Below are 7,087 nucleotides of genomic sequence, written 5' to 3'. Positions count from 1 at the left end.
AACACAAGCTAGCGACCTTCAAACACGTATGTACATAGCATGAAAAAACGTATATACAACCATTTTACAGAGTTATAACACCCTGCGAACAAAACAGATGTAAGATTTGTAATGATACCTTTTTTCGTCAACCAAAATTTCAGTGAACCACAATTTATATTGAAAAACATGTTACATAATCTTAGTCAGTTATACCAATACAAGGGAAATAAAAGTGCAAGGTAGAAAGTATAAATCAATTCAGGCAAAAGAATGTCTTAAAAAACCTGTACTGATAAAGTAGTACCACTTTATAAGTAATTTTTTATCAGGAATAAAAAGGGTAACAACAGTAAATTGAACAAAATAAGTCAGTCAATGTAGCAGTTATGCAATATATTATCATAGGAACTTAGAGAATTCTTTTCTAGGCATGAACACTGGAACATTACTGATGTTTAATGAAAGGTAGTGCACTAGAAATTTAGCTAAAAATGGGTTGTCAACATTATCAACACAATAATGTTTGCCAATCACCAAGCATATTAGCAGTTGCATGAAACTATTAATTTCTTGTGACGACCCGAAGGGTCATCACCTGTTTCTTACCCATTCTGTGCTTCTGAGGCCTTGAAAACCTCATTTATAGTCGCCTCGTTTTGCGTGCGCAGTTCGGGCGCGTAGCCGGAAAGTCTAAATATGAATTTCTGCGAAAAATGCTAAGTTTTGATATTAAAATGAATAAATTTGACTTCGGTCAATATTTTGGGTAAACGGACCCGGACCCGTGATTTGACGGTCCCGGAGGGTCCTAGGAAAATATGGGATTTGGGCGTATGCCCGAAATCGCATTCCCAGGTCCCAAGCCCGAGAAATGAATTTTTGAGTGAAATTGTTTTCTGAAAATATTTAAGGAAATTGGAAATGAAATTTGATGAGAACGTGTTGGTATCGGGCCAGTATTTTGGTTCTGGCGCCCGGTATAGGTCTTATATGTGGTTTAAGATATTTCTGTGAAGTTTGGTTGAAATTGGGCGTCGTTTGACGTGTTTCAGACTTAAAACTCTAAATTTGAAAGTTTATGAAGTTTGAAGAAAAACTAGCGATTTTGAGGTTTGATTCGTTGTTTTGATGTTATTTTGGCAATTTGATCGCACGGTTAAGCTCGTAGGATGTTGTTGAGTTAGTGCATATGTGTGGTTAGGAGCCCCGAGGGCTCGGGAGTGTTTCGGAGGTGTTTCGGGGTGGTTTCAAACTTAGAAAAATTGCAGAAATTAGCTTCAGTTGTTGCAGGTCCCGTTGTTCTTCGCGTTCGCGACGCCTCTCCCGTGTTCGCGAAGCTCTGAGTCTTTCCTTCATCGCATTCGCACCCTTGACCTTGCGTTCGCGTAGAGTTATCTGGCCCTGGGGACTTAGCCTAATTTTCCTCTTCGCGTTTGCATTAGTACCTTCGCGTTCGCGTAGACCAAATCCTGGACCCCCCAGCCTTTTCTCTTCGCGTTCGCACCATTGCAAACGCGATGGTCTGTCAAGTCTACCCTTCGCGAACGCGACCTTCCTTCCGCGAACGCGAAGGATAATTTTGCCCAGTTATATTTTTTAATTTCTAGAACAGTGTAGTTACGGGATTTTCATAAACACTCACGAACTCCTTCTTCTCTAAGGTCCTTAGGCATCCATTGAAGCTCTCCTTCACCAACACTTCTTGGGTTAGTAAATTTCAACTCGTTTTCTTCATTTTCCATCAATATCTATTGAATTCCTAAGCCTAAAAACATGTAAATTAGGGTAGAAATTGGGGGAAATGGGTAGAGTTAGGGCTTTTTGAATTTTCTTGATTTAGACCTCGTTTTGGGGTCGAATTTGAAAATAAAGTATATATTCGGGCTCGTGGGTGAATGGGGGATATGAACTTTGTCTGAACCTCGTGTTTTGACCAAGCGAGCCCGGGGTCAATTTTTGGGATTTTGGGAAGAAAGCTTGGAAATCTATAATTAGGCATTGGGATTTGTTTAGCATATATTGATATTATGAAGTCACTATTGTATAGATTTGATTGAGTTGGAGCCGAATTCGAGAGGGAAAGCGGTTGTTGTGGATTGATTTGGCCGTAAAAGTTGAGGTAAGTGTTTGGTCTAACCTTAGCTTGAGGAAATAGGAGTTGAGTCTTACTTGCTACTTGCTAATTGTCGAGTACGATGTATAGGCATGGTGACGAGTATCTATACATTGGTGTCTAGCATGACTGCGAGTCCTTATTTTGCGAATATTTTGGTTTTTGTTATAACTTCCATGCTTAATTGATGACTCCTATATGTTGTAAAGAGTATGTGAAAGGAATTGTGATCTTTATACTTCGTGGAGCGTTGGCTCGAGCTGAAATACAAATTGTGAAGGTATATGAGATAAGTAAATCTTTGGAGCATTGGCTCAAGTGATAATGTGAACTATGAGATGAAAGTGAAAGAAAGAGAAAGAGTTATTGGTTTATTCCCTTGCCGGGACGTTTTGTTGTTTTGTTGATTTTCTCCCTTGCCGGGATATGGAAACTTATTGATATTGTTCCCTTGCCGGGATTTAACTGTTTAATTGCATTCCCTTGCCGGGAGTTCCGTCATTATTTTTTTTATCTCCTTGCCCATTATTTGTGAATGTTGTTTGGGTGAGGAAGAGTGATAAAGCACGAAGGGTGATGCCGTGCATTGTTGTTTAATGTAAGAAGAGTGTAAAGCACGAAGAAAAGGGTGATGCCGTGCATTGTTTGCTTATATGAGGAAAGAGTGTTAAAGCACGAAGGTGTGAATAGCAGTGTTCGCACGATTGTACCATTCCGTGCAATTTCTATTGATTATATGTGAGGAACGAGAGTAAAAAGCTCGAAGCGGTGATGCGTGCACATGTTATTGCTTGGTTGAGTATGAGAGTAAAAAGCACGAAGCGGTGATGTCGTGCACTGTGATTTCTGTTTCATTACTATGATTGAGTTGTGTTAACTTCCCTCATCCATTACTGGGACTCTAATCTATGGAATTGTTTCCTCCGGCTACAGCAATACTTTTGCTCACCACTTGCCCCATATTGTTTATCTATCTTTGTATTTCGTATTTCCGTGCTTGTTATAATATAATAGAATAGTTGCAGTGAGTCTTATTACTCGGGATTCATCATAGCTCGGCGTCTAGCTCGTCACTGGCTCGCTGGGTTAGGCTAGGCACTTTACCAGCACATGGGGTGCCACATCGTTGTTGTGGCTTGTCTTGACACTTCTGTGCTATTTTTGCACAGATTCCAGGTTGTTCGGACAGCGAGCAGCATAGTGGTGGGAGAGGCCTTCAGGTTAAGTGAGGACATCGATGGTAGCCCTACAGGCGTGCGCATAGGTGCGCAGGTCTCGCGTATATATCCTTTATTTTGAGTCCTGTTATCGTCAGTTGTATTCGAGACAAACGTTTATGTTTCTTTTCAGACGATTGTATTTAGTATTCTTAGTAGTACTCGTGAGTATGTGTGACACCAGTCTTTGGTAAGAGGCTTAAAGTTAGAATTTTCTTTCCGCATTTCTTATTCATTTCTATTAAATTTAAGACACCGTCTGCTTATTATTTAATTTTCTGTTGCTTTTATAGTTATATGCGCGATTAGATGTTTAAAAGGGGATTATAGTTATTAATTTGAAAAGTAATTACAATTTGCGTGATCTTGCCTAGCTCCCATTTAGGCCCATCACGACTACCCGGGGGGGGTTGGGAACTCGGGTCGTGGACAAGTTTGGTAATAGAGCTCTAGGCAAGCACAACTCCGGGACAGCTTAAGTAGGTCTGAGGGATCGGTGCAGAGAACATCTGTATTAATCCCCCAGAGTGTGCCGGTTAGGGATAAGTCTCACTAATTTGTTCCTTTCTTTGTCGTCGGATTTTTAGGTTTCTAACGCTAATTGAATTTCTACTCCTGTTCTTTTCAGATGGCGTTACGAGAACACACGCTTTCCTCATTTCCGATAGCAGTCCGAGCCACAGTCAGCTCCCGCTAGGGGCAGAGTCAGCCCGAGCAGCAGCAGCCCAGTGGCTATGAGCCTCAGGTTGACTTTGACGAGGAGGTTCGATCCAGCACCCCAGCAGTTCGATGGGTCCAACTAGGACGCAGAGGGGTCTTATTGCTACCCAGTCTTCAGACGCTCTGGTCCGTTGGTGAGGTCTCATGAAGAGTGTTACCCGGCAGGCTATGCTTCCTTGTAGCAACTAGCTGTCTTTCAAGCTGGAGGAGGTGGCCCAGACTCCTGCTACTCGTACTCCGGCGACAGGTGAGTTCCCCGATTAGCTCCAGAGTTCACCCAGTTGGAGCAGCTCAGCTGGCTGTGGTAGCCAGGCCGGTGAGGGGGATGGGCAGCATGTCTGCCGGATGCTTTATGGAGGTTGGATAGGTTCCAGCCAAGCTTTCACTTACTACTTTCAGCGGGGCAATCTACCGAGATCCCAGGTTATAGGACAGCTGCCACGAGGTTTCTTCGAACATGGTATTGTGGGAGACCAATGGTGTCGACTTTCCTACATCGCCGTCGGATCCGCCAGACTTGGGTGGAGGGATGTTTTGCTTGCCAGGCCCAGGAGAGCATCATAGCCTTGACAATGAGCACTTTACACAGCATCCGGAGAAGCTCCGTTACTCAGAGAAAGGGCTTACGGAGGCGTGAGCACCTCCAGCAGGCGGTTCCTACGTCACCCAATATGAGACCAAGTTCATTGACTTAGCCCCGCCATTGCCCTTATTATACTCCCCACTGAGGGGAGAGATTGAGACGTTTTTTTTGATGGACTCATTCATCGATTCGTCTCAGATGCTAGAGAGGCGGATGATAATCACTTTTCAGGAGGCGGCCAATGTCGGCCCCGAGGATTTGGATGTACTATCGCAGGGGAGTGGTTACATGGGGGACAAGAGAGCCCGCATCAGCAGGATTCAGTTGGTACCTTGTCTGGAGGTTAGAGATTCATATGTAGAGGCTATCCTCCACCTTTCAGTCAGCTCTCCAGTTTCACGGATTGCATCAGGTGGTCGTGTTCTCATGCACACTATTCTGATCATAGCAGCATTAGTGCAACGCCAGCACCTCAGCGACTGCCACTTCAGAGTTTTCGTCTGGCTCCACCATGTCGACAGGGCCAGCAGACCTCAGCAGCCGAGGGCTTGTTACACTTGTGGCGACACGGGTCATATTGCCAGATTTTGCACCTCAAGCACGAGCAGTTGCTCAGCAACCAGGGTTCTCGTGCCACGGTTTCGAGGCACCAGGTGCGTCTCCACAGCCAGCCCAGCCAGTAGAGGCAGGGGTAGAGGTGTAGAGTGGAGGTAGGGTCATAGAGGTGTAGCTCAGGCCGCCAGATGGAGGCCAAGCCAGAGCAGATGACCTAGAGATATGTGCAGGTGGTGGGGCCCAGCCCGTGTTATGCTCCAGCTAGCCCGAGGCTGAGGCTTCATATCAGTCATTACAGGTTACGGTTCTGGTTTTGTGATCGAGATGTCGGGTACTATTGATCCAGGGTCTACATATTCATATGTTTCATCTATTTTAGCGCCGTGACACCATTTGTCAGCCTAGTATTGCTTTGGGTTGTTCCTGTTTATGTGTCTACACCGGTAGGTGAACTCTAATCGTGGTCCAGCCATCGTCTTGTATGTCGCGATGGGGTCTGGAGGACTAGTGTGATTTTGTTCTCTTAGAATGGTGATTCGACTTATCCATATTGGGGATTTGGACTGGTTTATCACCTTTTCACGCTATCTTGGACCCGCCATGCCAGGACCGTCACCTTTATCTTTGCTGGGATATGCCTCGTAGAGGGAGAGTACTCACACTACCCGCACATTATTTCGTACGTTGAAGGCTCGCGTATGGAAGAAGGGTGTCGCCTACTTGGCATGTTCGTGATTCCAGTGCTGAGGTCCCTCCTATTTTGATTTAGTGCCTAGTGTCGGGATGTTCCCCGAATGTTTCCCCTTTTCAGATCTGCCGGGTATTGCCACCCGACAGGGACATTATGATTTTTGTATTTGATTTGGCTCCGGGCACTCAGCCCATCTATCCCCTATCGATATGGCCCCGCCGGAGTTGAAAGAGCTAAGGACCAGTTGAGGATTGTGGAGAAGGGTTTCATTAGACCCAGTGTTTCGCCTTGTTGGGGCGGCGGTGTTATTTTGTCAAGAAGAAGGATGGATCAGATGAGGATGTGCATAGAACCGCAAAACAAGAACGATAAGTATAGACCCAATGCCGGGATGCATCGATTGTGCGACCAGCTTCAGTGGTGCCAGGAGTATTCTCCAAGAACACGCTACCACAATTGGAGATTAGTCATTCCTCTGATTCTTCTTCTCCGACTCAGGTACGCATTATGAGTTCTTGTATGTCATTGGAGTGACCAATGCTCCCGCAGCGTTATGGAGTTGATGAACTGAGTGTTCCGGCCCTATTTGGACTTGTTCTTGATAGTCTTTAGATGATATATTTGATATTACTCCCGCAGCGAGGAGCCGCAGCAGCACTTTAGAGTTCTTCAGACCTCTGGGGTAGTTCAGTTATTATGCAAGTTTCTCCAAGTTGTGAGTTACTGGGCTGATATTCAGTAATTTTTCTGGGTCACATCGTATCAGCAAGGGTATCAGGGAACTCCTGATGAGATTCATGTCAGTCAAAGAACTGCCTAGACATCAGCTACAGAGATTGAGTTTCTGTTGCAGGCTACTAATCTCTCGTGTGAGGGGTTTCATTTATTGCAGCCCGATGACCAGGTTGACCAATGAAGTCCCAGTTCAGATTGTTCGGGACGAGTGAGGGAGTTTCCAGAAGCTCAAGGACAGCTTGACCACGGGCACGGTGGTTTGGTTTTGCCAAGTCAGGTGCCTCCTATACTAAGTGATGTCCCCGTGACGAGCAGTTTGTGCAGGATGGCAAGGTCATGCCTATGCTTCGAGGCAGTTGAACATTCATGAGAAGTAACTATCTGGTTCATGTATTTGAATCCATTGTACGCTTGTTGGCATAAGTAACATTGACAATCAAATGAATTCCCTGGGTACTTTCCCTTTACGCAATATTTCCGTACCCTATAGG

The sequence above is a fragment of the Nicotiana attenuata genome, unplaced genomic scaffold (genome assembly GCF_001879085.1).
Source record: "Nicotiana attenuata strain UT unplaced genomic scaffold, NIATTr2, whole genome shotgun sequence".
In the NCBI taxonomy this organism is placed as follows: Eukaryota; Viridiplantae; Streptophyta; class Magnoliopsida; order Solanales; family Solanaceae; genus Nicotiana; species Nicotiana attenuata.
The sequence above is the reverse complement of the archived record's forward strand: the minus strand, read 5'-3'. Positions refer to the sequence as shown.